The following is a 15,567-nucleotide window of genomic DNA, read 5'->3' as shown; positions in this document are numbered from 1 at the left end:
ACACAATGATTTCAGAGATGAACTTAAACCTCTTAATGCTGATATCTCCTCCTTGAGAACGGCTGAGATAACAGTGAACTCAAAGCTATGCATGTATTTTTTGCAGTGTAATTGCTTATTTGTTTACCCCAGTAGCCCTTCCAGTTTTCCTCCCCATCCCACCAGTTCCCATGGTGGGAGACTAGGGTTGCTAGGTGTCCAGTATTGACCCAGACAGTCCAGTATTTTTGGCTCCTGTCTGGTAAAAAAGGTCGGAAAATATCGGACACTTAAAGTGTCCGGTATTTTCTGATTTTTTCCCGGCCAGGGGGGTGAAAATACCAGACTATCTGGGTCAATACCAGACACCTGGCAACCCTACAACACACTCAGCAATTGGGCCCAGTCCCCTCCCACCCCCCGCTTTCCTGGTTCTGCAGGGGAGCTGTCTGGCCCAGAGCAGGGAGGGAGGCAAGATGGCAACCGGCTGCTGGCAGCCTGTTAGGAGAGGCAGAGCTCAGCCCCTCCTGATCTTAAAGGGGCCATGCTGTTTTTAATTTTTTTTTATGCTTAATAACTCTCTGGGTCCTTTTTTTGTTTTTGTTTTGCTCAACAACTTTGGTCTCACTCCCCCCTTTTTTTCAACAACACTTTTTCCCATTTTTGGGGGGGAGAGGGAGCTTGGTATGGGAGACCACACCATTGTCTAATCTCTAGAGCAGGGACAGGGAACCTTTTTTGGGTCCGGGTCCATTGTTCCACAGAAAAAAATAGGTCAGGGGCCACACACAAGTGAGAATTTTAAAAATAACAAAACACTAAGGGTATGTCTACACTAGCTCGTTAATTCGAGCTAGGTAGGCAAATCAGGCAACCAGAGTTGCAAATGAAGAGTAACAATTCCACGAGGAGTAACAGTTAATCCGAACTAAGGATTTAGTTCGGATTAACTTCTGAGTGCCGCGTGTAGCCGCAGAGTCAGTTAGAACTAAGGGGGATTTAAAGTGGTGGCCGGACGGGAACATGCAAATAAAGCCAGGGATATTTAAATCCCGGGCTTCATTTGCAACTCCGGTTGCCTGATTTGCCTACCTAGCTCGAATTAACGAGCTAGTGTAGACATACCCTAACTGATCTGGCCCTCAAGTCAGAAAAAACCCTCACAGATGTGGCCCCCAACTAAGAAGCAGAAAACCACACCCCATCAAGCTCCAGTTCCACAGGGAAAGAGAGGCCTCAGGCAGTGTTCCCTCTAAGATTTTTTTGTCCAGGAGTGATGAGAGTTTTGTCTTTTCCACCAATATTGAGGTCACGTGCATTTGTTCAGTTGTGTGCCACTGTGGCACTCCACCAATGGTGCTGTTCCCTGAGAGACTCTCCCAGCACAGAGACCCCAGTCCTCCCTGCCCCTTGCTGGGATCCTAAGTCCTGCTCCCAGGAAGCACACGCACTTGTGGAGGTGAGACTGGTCCCCAAAGGGAGCGTGGTTCCCTGTTTGCAGGGCAGGGACTGCCCCAGACTGCTCCCTGCGGGGCTGGCTGCAAGTCCTTGCCTGGAGCAGAGGGGAGCTGCTGCCAGCCCCTAGGGTGTACAGGGAGTGTGGGTCTGGGGTGGAGCAGCAATGTGTGGGAAGCCAGAGGGAGGGAGCCAGTAGGAGACTACAGCAGAACTAAATGTGTTTAGATACTTGGATTACTCAAAATTCTCATATAAAGTGTTGTACGGTAGACTTCTGATAATCCGGCACCTTTGGGACCTAGGTAGTGCTGGATTATCAGATATGCCGGAGTATTGGGAGGTACTCCGGTAGGGGGCTGTGACGGGTCTGCCGGGACCCGCACTGCGCCTGGGGGTGGGCAGGGAACAGCACAGTGAAGAGCGAACCCTCTGCCATTTTGCAGGAAGGAGGGGGAAGCCCTGCACCGACGCCGAGAGTGGAGCAGGCTCCCCACCCTGCAGAGTGCAGTAGTTATCACCGAGCAGGAGGGAGAGGGGCGGCACTGCGAGACCAACCCAGCAGCACCCTACCTGCTCTGCTCTGCAGCTTCCCCAAGTCTGCCACTTGTCAGTTTCAGCAGCAGCAGCAGCGAATTTGAGGAAGCGGTGCGGAGCAGTGCAGCTGCAGTGCTGCCAGGCACCGAGCAGGGGGGTGAGGGCAGCGCTGCGGGACCAACCTGGAAGCACTTCCGGGTTCCAGTTGGTGCCAGACTATCGGGAGTGCTGGACCACTGGATGCCGGACTATTGGAGTTTTACTGTATTATTAAAGGAAAAGGTGTCTCAATTGTACTTTATCAAATATTAGTTGCATGTGACTCTCCAGCATTAATTTTCTTTTGTGGCTTTTCTTACTCATACTGCCATCTAGGTACACCTGACCAGCTGTTAAATATATTAAAAGTCATGCTATGTGCTGATAATACCCACAATTTGACATTTTATCATTTGGTTTAGGAGGTCAGTCTTTTTTTACTGAGTTAACAGATATATCTATGTACAGTACAACTAATACTGAAAATTTGATTCCCAGTAATGAATGGGGGTTTGATTCTTTGGGAGTTTGATTTGCAGTGACGTTTCTTTGAAAACACTTCCAAGTAAAGTCTCTGATCAATGACTAACTGCTACATTTTAAAAAATGTATTCAACCTCAGAGGTAATCACTGGTACATATCCTACATAGCTCTGAAAGTGAGGCAAGAGACAAGGACTGATCTCCATCTGTTTACATTTTATAATATTAATGTTTTATATGTATTTTATACCAAAACACTTCTTTTAAAAATACAAGAACAAGATAAGATTGCCCTCACAATAACAAACAGGATATTCTGTACAGTCTATATACATTTATGGGATACATAATATACATAGGATGTGCTGAGGATATTTATGGGATACATTAATAAACAATGATAGATTAAAGTTCACATTTAAATAATACAGAAAGAGACAAATATTACATTCAGTAAAGCTGATTTACTGCTGCATTACTTCCGTTTCATTCCAGTGCAACTCTGAAGCATTATAGTGGGGAACCAGGATCAATATATTCTAAATCATAATAGTAGTATAACTGAGTGGTTTTGGAACTTGAGTTTTCAACCTTGAAGTTGAATTATCCCTGGTGTTTTACATTCAGTTTACCTGTTTGTCTGTTTGAGTATATCGAAAGAAAAACAGAGTTAAAGGAAATTACAAGCTCTGAAAGTTTCACAGTTCTGGAAAAGGGGCACAATATTCTGGACATTTAAGCTAAAAATTATGACCCACTAAGTAAAGAAGTTAGAATTGAATTAATTAACCCTAGGCTTATGTACCTGAGACACAGGACTGTTCCTGAATCCATTTTAGGAATTGGAGTGGGTCTGATTGTTTAAATAGGTGTTGAGTTGAATTCCAGTGAATTCCTTGAAAAGGGGGAAGGAGGTAGTCCTACACTTTCTCCTAAAAAATTAGATTTAAAAACTAGAAGCAAACTCAACATGGCAAATCAATGTTTATTTGACCACAGGACCATTACAATCTATATGGCTGCCACAGTGCATCTTCCCTAATCTATCAAGGATACATATTTGTTCATCTGTTAATCACTTTTGCCCCATTACTTTATTTAAAAAATTAAACCATTTAAAAACTTTGTTGGACACACACACACACACACACGCAAAAATCAATACTTTTTTTCCCAGAAATATAAAGTGCTGATGGTACATCATAGTTTTTAATCCCACTGTTGCTGCACTCCCAAAAGCAGTCACACTGGAGTCTGGCTCGAGCTCCAGCAGCCACCCGCTATGTGGCCTGCCCCAGGAGCAGCCAGGCAGCCATTTTGCAGCCCTGGCTGCAGCTCTAAGCTCTGAGGAAGGGCTGAAGCTGGGGCAAGGGCTGCATGGTGATTGTCCATCTGCTCCTGGGGTGGGGCCTTGTGGTGGGAGATTGCCCTGTGCTGATGCTGGAGCCCTGGCCATGGTGCTATGTTTAGTACCATGGCCCCTGGCCTGTACAGTGTTACCTACCAGCCCTGTGCTTTTGGGAGCCAGGGACTGACATTCTTTCCCTAAGCCTTTGCTGGAATCAGACAAAGCAATGAAAAGGCCAGGGAAGACACACTAAACTAATTAAGGAAACACCCCAGCCTCATCTGCATTGAAGATAGAACTCATTAGCATACAGAATGGAGACCAGCTCTTCCACGGCAGGAAATGCAGTGAATTATGGGATACCGAAAGCAGAGAAGCACTGCCTGATGGGAAATCTCTACTCTAGATGCTAATGAACCCAGGCCTGCTCACACCCAAATTAGTCATTATCAGACCAATTCTAGTAAGGATCCTATTGACATCTAAAAAACTGAAACTGCCTAGTTGCATTGTGAGCTTGTTCAAGGAACATCATCCATAACTAGGAGTGATCAGTCTCTATTGTCCCTCCTCTTTCTCTTTGAACTCTACCTATAAAAACTCCTAACCTTGCCCCAAGAAAAACTGTTCTGATACCTGGATTTAAACTGCATCAGTTCCATTAAGACTTTTTCATCTCCTGTCTGATCATGCTGGGAGCTCTGTTCTGCTTGTTTCCTGCCCTGTGGACCCCCAGCTACCATCATCATCTGGGAACCCTGATCAGTGCAAGCTCCATGGAGTGGTGAGGTCTCTCTCTTTCTCTCTCCCATCAACTACCTCTCTAAGCATAGCCTCCTGACCCTGCCCTATGTAAACTGTTATATGGTTACCTAACATTTGTAATCAGTTTCAATTTAGATTTAATATTGTAACTTTCTGATATCTATTCACTACTCAGAAATAAATAACTTTCATTGTTAAGCTGGCTGCTTCTCGCTCTCTCTTTCTCTTTTGCTCACTCTTCCTCAAGGGGTGTTGTTTTGGCTTCCCCATTCGCTCTGCAACAACGTTTCTTGTACCCAAGCTAAAGATCCCTGTAGTGCCCAAAATCCTGTGGGGTTTGCTCATCGTGTGGTTTACCAGTGAATGATTGTGGTGTGAAAGTGGGGATAGGGAGTGCTGAACCTGGGGGCATATGAGGATGGCAGCTTAAAGTGCTGTTTAATCCAGCCCACTGAGTGCAAAGGCACATGAGGGTGAAGTGTGGCACTTCTGTTAACCCAGCCTGCTGAATCCAGGGTCATATGAGGAGGTCAGCTTGTGAGCGCTGATTACCCAGTCCTCTCAGACATGCTCTGTTAGTGGGTGTGAATGTCTCTGTGTGTTGCTAAGGTAGGAAGAACTTCATCCTGAGGAACCTAGTTCCTGCAGGAGAGCTCCAGTGGGAGGGGGAATTGGCATCAGGAAGAATTAAGCTCCATATGAGAGCACAAGGAAGCACAAACAGCACACTGACAGAATGGTTAACCTTTCCCCAGTCCCATAAGAGTAACCCTGATAAATGAGCATACCCCAGAGTATTAGGCAAATCTGGTAACAAATGTCACCATGAGGACCTGCTATTTTTAGTACTGTGACTCTGGCCCAGGAGCAGCTGCACCGTGGCACTGGCTTCAGTCCCGGCACACTGGGCAGCCACCCGCCATGCGGCCCCACCCTGGGAGGAGCTGGGGCCGAGGCTGCATGGTGGCTGCTGGGGCTGGAACTGACGTCTAAAATAGCACTGTGACCCCAGCTCTGGTCCTGGAATACAAGGAGTGTGTGCAGCTGCTTCTGGGCTGGAGCCATGGTGCTATATTTAGTACTATGGCAGCAGCCGCCACGTGGCCTGATCTGGCCACAGCTCCAGTCATGGGAAAGGACTCAAGCTAGGGTCAGGACCACGTATGCGGTGGCTGCCTAGCTCAAGGAGTATAGGTTTCCTGTGGCTGCTGTAGAGGCTAACTTTCTCCACTTTCTAGATGTGCTATTTTCTTTTCTCATTCCATATCTTCATGCTACTTTTTCCTCAACTATTATATTTTTTCCCGATAATTCTCAAATATACTGTAATTGGTTTGATAAGACTACAGTTTATAGTTGCAACAGAAAAAAGTCTTTCGTCACAACACTTTCTAGTTTAGGAAGCGAATTTAAGTTTATTGATTATACAGTTTAAAAACAACATAACACTACAATATTATCTGTAACTGTGACGTAGTGGGGGTACCTGGCTGGTTTCTATGCTGCTGGCTCTGGGGTAACCCCCACTGGCTGTCGTGGGGGCCACGACCCAGCAAAACAGGATGAGTCACTATGCAAACCAGTGACCAGACACCCCCCATGGAGAGGAACAAAGGAAGGTGGAATGCTGCCCTGGCTGGGGAGCAGGGCTGGAAGTTAGTGAGTTGGTGGCTGGCTGTCTGTGAGCATGGAGGAGACAGCCTAGGGAGAGGAGCTGGAGTTTAGGGGCCCAGTCTCCCCCCAACTCAAGGGGGCCTGAGGCATCCTAGCCCAGCTCTGTGACCAGATTCCATCTGTGCTGTGCTGTATCCTGGAGAGGCAATAAACTTCCTCTATTCCACCGGCTGGTGCGGTCTGTTTGTGCCATTTCGGGGTGCAGGAGACGGGGAACCCCCAACGCGCCGTCACACTGGTGTCAGAAGTGGGATGCACTGCACCCCGTGGATGGAACTTCCAGTGGCAAGTGACAAGGCGCAGTAGAAGCAAGAGCCCTGGAGCCAGGCGTGCTGGAGACAGAGCGGAGCGGTTCCTGGGAATCGTGGGGCGCTGCTGCACTAGACTGGTGAGTCTGCACCAAGGGGACCAGTGGGCAGATGGCCTATGCCCAACTCTTGAAGGCAGAGCTGGTGGGGCTGTGCAAAGAGAGGGGCTTGCCTGTGCAGAAAGCAACCAAGGCCCAACTGATTACCCAGCTGGAAGATAATGACCACCCACAGGGCCAGGATCTTGTCCCCAGGGGAAGCAGCCAGACCCCCCCTGAGAGTGTGTCAGGCTCAGAGAGGGGGAGGAGCGCTGGAACCCACCGGAGAGATGAGACGGCGTCTCCCGGGAGGCCTGCAAGTCATAGGCCATCTAGGGCAGGGGCCAGCCCAGCGGAGCTACGGCGGCTGGAGATCCAGCTGCGGATCAAGGAATTGGAAGTAGAGGACCGAGAGAGGGAGCGCCAAGATCGAGAGAAGGAACGCCAAGATCGAGAGAGGCAGCGGCAGCATGAGCTGGCCATGGCAGAGCGGAGAACCGGCGGGGCACCGGCTGCGCCAAGTGCGGATGGGCCCCAGGGTCCCAGGACTGCCAGATGCTTGGAGAGGCCCGTGGTGGCCCAATTGAAGGACATGGGTGACATAGACGGGTTCCTCAGTGCCTTTGAGAGGGCCTGTGGACTGCAACGGGTTCCCCCAGCTGACTGGCTGCAGGAGCTCATCCCCGCACTGAGCCAGGAGGCGGCCGGAGTGCTCAGTCAGCTGGAGGACCTACAGCCAGGGGATTACAACCGAGTCAAGGAGGCCCTGCTGCACAAGTTCGGGCTGACCCCCGAGATGTACAGGAAGAAGTTCCGGGGGGTACAGAAAGGGCCACGGGAGACCTATGTGGACCTGGCCTCCCGCCTGGCGCAATACTGCCGCAAGTGGGTGTCTGGAGTCGGAGCCCAGACTGCAGAGGAGCTGCTCAAGCTGGTCATGATGGAGCAGTTCTATGAAGCGTGCACACCCAAACTGAGGCTGTGGCTCAAGGACCGGAGACCAGAGAACCCCCAGGAGGCCGGGAGGCTGGCGGATGAGTTCACGGAGAGCCGGTCCGGGTGTGAACCGGAGTCCCGGAGAGAGAGGGAACCGCGCAGAGCCCGGATCTTGGCTGAGCAACGGAGAGAGACACCTCCGAGGCGAGCCCCAGGGACCAGGACCAGTCATCGATACCCCAGAGAACCAGCCAGGTACCCCCACTACGTCACAGTAACATCAACACTGATCTAATGCAATATGCAGGGTATGTCAAGATTAACATTTTCAAAAGCTTCCATATCATGGGAGTTTAAGCCACTTTTTAATATGGGATCTAGTGACTAAAGAGCGGTTGAAAAAATTGCCCTAAAATAGTACTGCAATAATTGTTCAAAATGTAATCAGCGAGGAATTCAAGAATAATTTCTGGTAAAATGTGAAAAAATATTACAGTAAGTTTAAGCAGTCCCAACTAGTTCCAGCAAATGAACCCGAGCATAACATAGTACACACAAGTCATTTTATTCTCCCTCTATCTATGACTATTGCATTCGATAAGAAGTGAAATGCTCTGCTGGTCCTTTCCCACTAATATCTTGTGCCTCAATGTACTTCAGAGAACACCAGCACTTGACAATGTGTGCAACTTTTTGAAAACTTCAACAACTACAATGGTATGAGTGTTAATCTTATTTTTTCAGAACTAAAAAAAAAATTTCACTTCTGACATGCATTAAGCCTGAAGTAGCTGAGAATTTAAAATGAGACAGATGGATGTGACTATGCCTGGATTGAGCAATATAACATAGATGAAAAGTTCTCTATGCCCAAGGGATATACAGCCAACCTGATACGTACTCCCTGAAGTGTCTTCAATGCTAAGAAGTTGATTATACACATCAGTGTCCTCTTCTTCCTCCCTCTCCTTCAGTGGTACCACAAGTGCAGTTAAGTAAGGGCCACGTGGACTTCCGTTTCGTCAGTTTGTCCATTTAAATCATTAAAGAATCCAGGATTAGGTCCAAGACCCACAGCTGAACTATGACTTCAGATCCTACAAACTTTTTTATGTCATTAGAGTTTTATTGTAGGTATTGCATAGACTAGTTACAAAATCTTGACATGTTGAGATCCAGCAGGTCAGCACCACAGAAAAGGTATTGAAAAAATAACTTTACCTTTTGTTTCTTAAAGATCAGAGCATAAGGTTTTGTTTTACAGCTAACAGGAACACAGGTCACATTAAAAACAAAAATTATGCAGGAGCAGAAAGGAAAAAACTACTCATTCATTAGGGACTACATCACGAGAAATTGCTATGCAACCTCAGTTACACTTTTTCTAATTTACAGTTGGTTACACCATTAACCAATAAGCTTGGGCTTACCAGTTAATCATAATGACAACACACAACCACTCCTTGTTGCTTTTAAGCCACCTCCCCTCTGCTCGCTGTTGTTCCCTCCTTTCCCGCTGCTGCCACTGAATGACAGCTGCAGATTAATTATTTGCAGACCATTTTTACTCAGGCATTCTGGTCAAATTCCAACTTAGGCAATTACATTCCACCAAAATTATATTTCTTTTTCAATTACTTACATTCCCTTAGAGTTTTAGTAGGATAGCCTCCTATCATAATCTGTTAGGCAGTGGTATTGTGTGCCATTTAACACTTGCCAAGTTGGATCCCTGTTTACTCTGCAGTTTGTATGTCAGATATTTTTAAAATTAAAAAAAGATACTATTAAATCTAATAAATACTCCCACAGAACTGTCAGCCTGATTGATAGCCTCCACTCTCAGGCCAAGAATCAAGTGAACATTCGGAAAAGACACTCACGAATACAGACGATGTTTGTATGGTAAAGCATGCACAGCCACTAACCGGGCTGTCTGTTCCCAGTGAAGAAACACTTGAAATATGGTTGTGTTCTAACCCAGCAATTCTCAAACTGCTGCATGAGAGTCATCAGAGTACATAGACTGTTTTATAATATCAAAGAATTCACTACAACTGTGATTAGAATTACAAAAGTTGGTACTCACAACAAGTACTTGTGTTTTATACATGAGCGCCACTGATCTAAAGCATTTTAGCAAACATATTAATTGATGTACTGGGGATTTGGTAGGTGCAACCTGACAATTATCCTGCTCCTCTTTCTTTATATGACCTCTACAGATATAATACCTTTTTATAAAGCTATAATCACTTTATAATATATCTACATTTTAGTGATGTGGATAGGCAAGTACTTTATATTTGATTGGCAGACAAACATAGCATCTGGAAACTAAATTTACATTAAAAAACAGTAGCTAAAACTTTATAAATCCAAGTTAAACAAGAAATGGAAGTTATACAGAGAGAAATCAAACAACAAATAATGGCCCACATGGACAAGAGGCCTGGGATTTGATGGAGACACTTATCACCTTTACACGAACCAGAATCTACTCTAGGAACCAGCAATATGATTCCACTGATCATTTGTCATTATGAAAGTAATGAGTACATAGTATCCAACTGACAGCACACTTCTGTCTCAAATTGCTTCCTTAGGTTACAGCTAAATTATAAGGTAGGGGAATGATTCCCCTGCACAGGTATACATGTTCACACTAGCTCTCATCCAGAGTGCTAGAACGAATAGTAACGTGGCCACAGTAGCTCAGGCAGTGAAGGCACAACTCAGCCGTGCAGAGTGCAAACCCATCAGATCCGACAAGCTTGCTCAGTTCACTGAATTAAAGGTTTGATGGAAGCCCACAAAAAGTGCTGAGCACCATTTATTAAAGGCAATCACCTTCTGAAAAAGCTGTCTAAAGCTGGTTGCCACTGGAACAACCAAGTGTAAAGTTGCACTCAATATCCTTTACCACAAAGTGCACTGCTAATTGAGATATTAACATGGATGCAGGCAGATGTTTCCTGGGACCAACAAACAGCATCAAGCCTCTAAAATAGCTATTCTTGGCTTTTTTTGAGCATACTCAGAGTAGCATCTTTCTTCCAGTGATTTGAAAGGATATTATTATGCCAGATAGGGATGTTAAATTTTGATTAATTAACTAATTGAATAGTCAATGGGATTTCCATCGACTATTCTATTAGTCGATAAGGACTAGTGCAGCATTTCACCTTTGAAGTGTACAAGAGCCCTAACAGGGGCTCTTGTGCATTTCAAAGATTGAAACACTGCATGGAGCCTGGGGCCAGCATGGAGTCCTGTGCTGATCCCGGGGCTCCACACTGGCACTTCTGCTTTGAAATGTACAAGAGTCCCAGAAGGGCTCTTGTACATTTCAGAAGTGGAATGCTGCCCTTAAATTTCAGTTTGATGGACAATACAAGTTATATGAAATGCAACCAAAATCAACTTTAAAGGTAATAGTGGAATATCTTATATGAGGAATATTGTAGATATTGCCAACGTGTACCATACATTTTTGTATAAAGACTTTTAGTCTCGGATGTTAAGCAAGAGTTTTATTTGTACTACAGAATTCCATATGAATTTTCCTATAGTATGCATGCAAATAATTCTGTCCTCACTAGAGGAAATTGGACTTCGTTACCTATACTATCATTTCCCATAGTAGGCGGATTAAAATTAGAATGGGCATGCCTACCTTGGCTACAATTATACCTCAGTTTATAATACAAACCTTTCCTTGTCAGACATTTGCGAGATTCACCTCTACTGAAAGGAGTGTAGCAAAAGGCTCTTTACTTGGGCAGTGACCAGGTCTACACTAAAGGGGAAGACTGAATTAAGATATACAACTCCAGCTACATTAATTGTGTAGCTGGAGTTAACGTACCTTAATTTGAGTTTCACTACCATCCCCATAGCAGAAGGCTGACAGGAACAAACACACTCATTGGTGTCCCTTCTCACAGCAGCAGGCGTACCAGCCGCCAAAGGGGGTGCCCTCTCAATTTGATTTAGCGGGTCTTTACTAGACCCACTATAATCAAACTCCGGAAGATCGTTTGCAGAATGAAGACATGGCCTCGGAAACTAAAAGAAAGAACAGATGTGCTTTCCCAGAAGCATCTCATTCCCATATGCAGCTATTTTATAATAGTACTTGCAACCAGTACTTCCCAGATTATTTCCTAGACTCTCCTTGCTTCTCTTATGGAACTAAGGTCTTCTGCCCTGTTGCAGGCATAGGGACTCTTGTAGGTTTAAATATATTTACTGGTCTTCCACTCTGGTTCACTCCAGCTGAATTTAAGACCTGATTGCAACCTCTTTCCAAACAGCTAATTCAACATCTCCCCATCACACTACTTTACACACCTCAGTGAAGTGCCTTACATTATGAACTTCCATTGTTTTTTGGACTATTATTATTTAATGGGACATTTTACACGAGACTTTTCTAATTCTGAACAAACATTTCAGGCAGATTTTTAAACGGGTATTATTTTGATACTGAAATTATTTTCTGCTGAAGCCCAACAAAATCTTTCTGTTGCTTAAATCTATGGTTCTTATATGCCAATAAGTATATTAAAGCCTATCTTCAAATTAAGTCAAATTAAATCCAAAACTTTCAGTACCAAAGGGCAAATTTAAAATTCTCATTGATACCATGGATAATAAACTTATCTAAGAAGGAACAGGCTGCTGAATTACATAAGAGGAAGTATTTTTCAAAGTTGCTTTCTTCATCCTGGTATCTAAGCAGTTATTTGTCAAAATGATTTGTATTTGCATAACACTACATTTAAACCAAGCTTCTTTTCTTGGAAAGTACATGACATTTATGAACCATACACAGAACTAGAAAGGAACTAAATAAGGAACCCAAAGAGAAAGTGTGAAGTTTCTTGAAAGCCATTTGAATGGCTTGTGAATGCAAGCTTGTTTTATAGCTTATTACAAAAATATTCTGAAATTAGGCAGACCTTTACAATGGAGCATCTACTCTTTTGAGACTTTAACAGATACTTAGAAGAAAGTGTAGGATTTTTTGTTAATTTTATTATACAAATCTGCTTGAGTATTTTACATTCCTGAATAAGCCACATAGCCAAAACCTTATTTTTCCTACCACTTGTTTGTAAATTAACACTTTATGGCAGTGCTCAGGAAGTAAATATAATGGCTGACATGTGTTTAGACTCCCAGCAGGCTTCCAGCTCCAGGAGACAGTTGAGAAAAGAAATGTCAGCTGCACTCCTATTTCCAGGACAAAGACAATCTCTTGGGAGGAGGAGTGGAAACAGACATTCCAGCAGATGTCAAAAACAGCGACTGCAGGTTATTAAGTTTCTCCCAACTCCACATGTTGAGCATGCTGGAAGAAAAGCTGTAGGTGAACACATGGAAGGCAAGATAGAAAAAGTATGACACTGAATTATGAATAATAGGGCACTTTGTATCTGGGGGCGGAGGAAATCTATTGTGTTTAACAAAAACATAAGAGACCAGCCTTGAACTGTCTTGTAAACAGCTGAGATATTCAAAGAGAGGCAGCAAGCCTACCCACCTCCTTATAAGGCTATTGCATTATGTAGTTACAAAAGTTACTGGATTTCTTTGCCTTGACTAGCTTTTCAGTCATTATCTATCTGCTCCCCCAGTTGTAATACCAATTGAACAATGCAGGAAGATCTTTTAATAAGGAAAATTCTGAAAGCCTAAGTGAGTTGAAAACACAAAAGGCATAAAAATAACAGTTACAGTTTTCAAGCTTCTGTGCTTATGTCAATAGACAAAGCAATTATGTTCTGAAAGCTGTCAGAATATGTGCCATTGTGGTTAATGACGAGGACTGCCCTTGAGAATACTGTGTTGACTCTAACATTAAATATGCCAAAATTCAGTTTCTGCCCAAATGAAATAACATCTGCCTGATAATGAGGATGCTGCTATGTATCTGGATGTTTACAGTGCTGTACAATAGCCAATTGTCCAGGTAAAGAAAAGTGACAATAGGTACATCACTACTTCCACCATGCATTTTGTGAAGACCGTTAGGGATAACAACGGGCCAAAGGGAAGGTCCAGCATAGTCGGGGTCTCTTACTCTAAAGTATAGCTAACTCCTATGGCCAGGATATATTGCCACATGGAAGTATGTGTTCTGCTAAATGAGGAAAGGGTAGGGGAAGTGAGGATAAGCACCTTGAATTTGATTTTCTTGATAAAGTTGTTCAACTTCTCAGTCAAAATGGGAATTAGGAAGTAACAAAATTACAATCCTTTACCTTGACAATAATAAGAAACCTCTTCTATACCGTATATTCCGGCGTACAAGACGACCTCTGAAGTTAAAAAACATCCCCCAAAAATCGGGGGTCGTCTTGTACGCCGGATGCCCCGCCGCCGGAGCCCCTCCGCGGCTTTGAAAGCCTCGGGGGAAGCCGGCGGGGGGGCATCTCAGGCGCGCATGGGCTGCCTGCCCGCCGGAGCCCTTCCGCGGCTTTCAAAGCCGCGGAGGGGCTCCGGCGCGGGGGGGGGGGGGGGGGGGAGCCCAGGCGCTCCTGGCGGCTTTGCTCCCGGTGCCTCTGGTCTGCTGGGGACCATCTCCAGCAGACCAGGGACACCGGGAGCAAAGGAGGCGGAGGGGCGCTGGGGTATAAGATGAAACCCTATCTTTTAATTAAAAAGATAGGGGGTCGTCTTATACACCCAGTCGCCCTATACGCTGGAAAATACGGTAGTTCCCAATTCTAGGAGAGACTGTACTTCTTAAAGCAACGTGATCTTGTGAGACCTGCCCCTGATCTTGTGAGATTTGCCCAGCAAATCTTCAGGCCATGGCAGCAGTCTCAGCAGCCTTTAGCAGTCGTCGGGGCCTGGCAGTGGCTGTGGCAGCATTGGCCAGTCTTCGGAGGCAGGCAGCAGCCCCGGTGGCCCAACACAGTCCTCTTGTCAAGGACCATGTGGCAGGGCCTTCCTCTTCTGGAGCTTGGGCTGAGCATCTGGCCTGCTCAGCAGCCAGGCTCCAACTGAGCTCTGACTCTTATACTCCCGGACCTGCCTTCCTGCGGGTGGGACTGGGTGAATCTGGTCCCACCCACCAAGGGGTCTTAGAGACCCCTTCCCCTTCCAGGTCAGAGGAAGGCCATGCTGCTATCCTAGACTCACTACAAACACACTCACTATGAAATCCTTTTGCTCTCCACCCCTCATCTTATGATGAGCAATGAAGATGAGGTTACTTAGTGGAGGTTCTTCTTTGAGAGCTCTGGTAAGAGAATTCTTGACCATTTCTCTCATCTGAATATAACTGTTAACATTATATATAGTATTGTACAGGTTAGAGAGACTCGCCTATTGGATTTCTCCTAGTGGGGAGACCCTTTATTCCCTTCCAGTACAATGACACCACAAGTCAGCTTCAAGAACTATGCCTCATGACTATGCTCCTTCTCTGTAGGTGATGAGCATCAGAACTGTTTCTACTGACTCAGGGAAGCCCATGTCATTGCCTGCTGTTCCATCTGCTGCACTAACATCTGGAACCCATATAGGCAGCATCACTTCAAGAAAAATATATTGTTAAGACCTATACAAGTGTGAATAAAAGAATTGATTGCCTGGGCCCACCACAGAAATAGACACCTGCTAGTAAAACAAAGAAACAAGATTAAAAATTTGATGCTGCTTCAAGAGCACCAGAGCTAATTCTAATCACAGCAATTTAAATCGCCCCCCAAAAAAATTCTAATTGCAAAAATCTAATTTTCCCCATTTTAAAAGGGTATTCAGAGTGTACCTCTGTACGCTTGTTGGACACAGTGATAATATTTTAACCTTCAGTACATGCAACCTTTTTACTACCCATTTAAGTACCCTGAACTAATGAAAGGAATCTTGAAATTATAATGATTTCAACCAATAATCTGAAACAAATATCAAAGCAGTATGACAGGCCACTGCCAATTTAATATACAAGTGAACTTTAATTACAAAGCTAGTTGCCATACAGTTAAAGCCA

The 15,567-nt window shown here is 44.9% G+C and overlaps 1 protein-coding gene across 11 annotated transcripts in view; it reads right to left on the bottom strand.

Annotated features, from left to right (window-relative positions):
• Positions 1 to 15,567, bottom strand: part of CLEC16A (C-type lectin domain containing 16A) — a 339,195-nt gene that overhangs the window by 163,360 nt on the left and 160,268 nt on the right. The window lies entirely within an intron of this gene.

The sequence above is a fragment of the Pelodiscus sinensis genome, chromosome 16, assembly GCF_049634645.1.
Source record: "Pelodiscus sinensis isolate JC-2024 chromosome 16, ASM4963464v1, whole genome shotgun sequence".
Classification (NCBI taxonomy): Eukaryota; Metazoa; Chordata; order Testudines; family Trionychidae; genus Pelodiscus; species Pelodiscus sinensis.
Note: the sequence above shows the minus strand (reverse complement) of the source record. Positions and strands in the feature narration are given on the sequence as shown.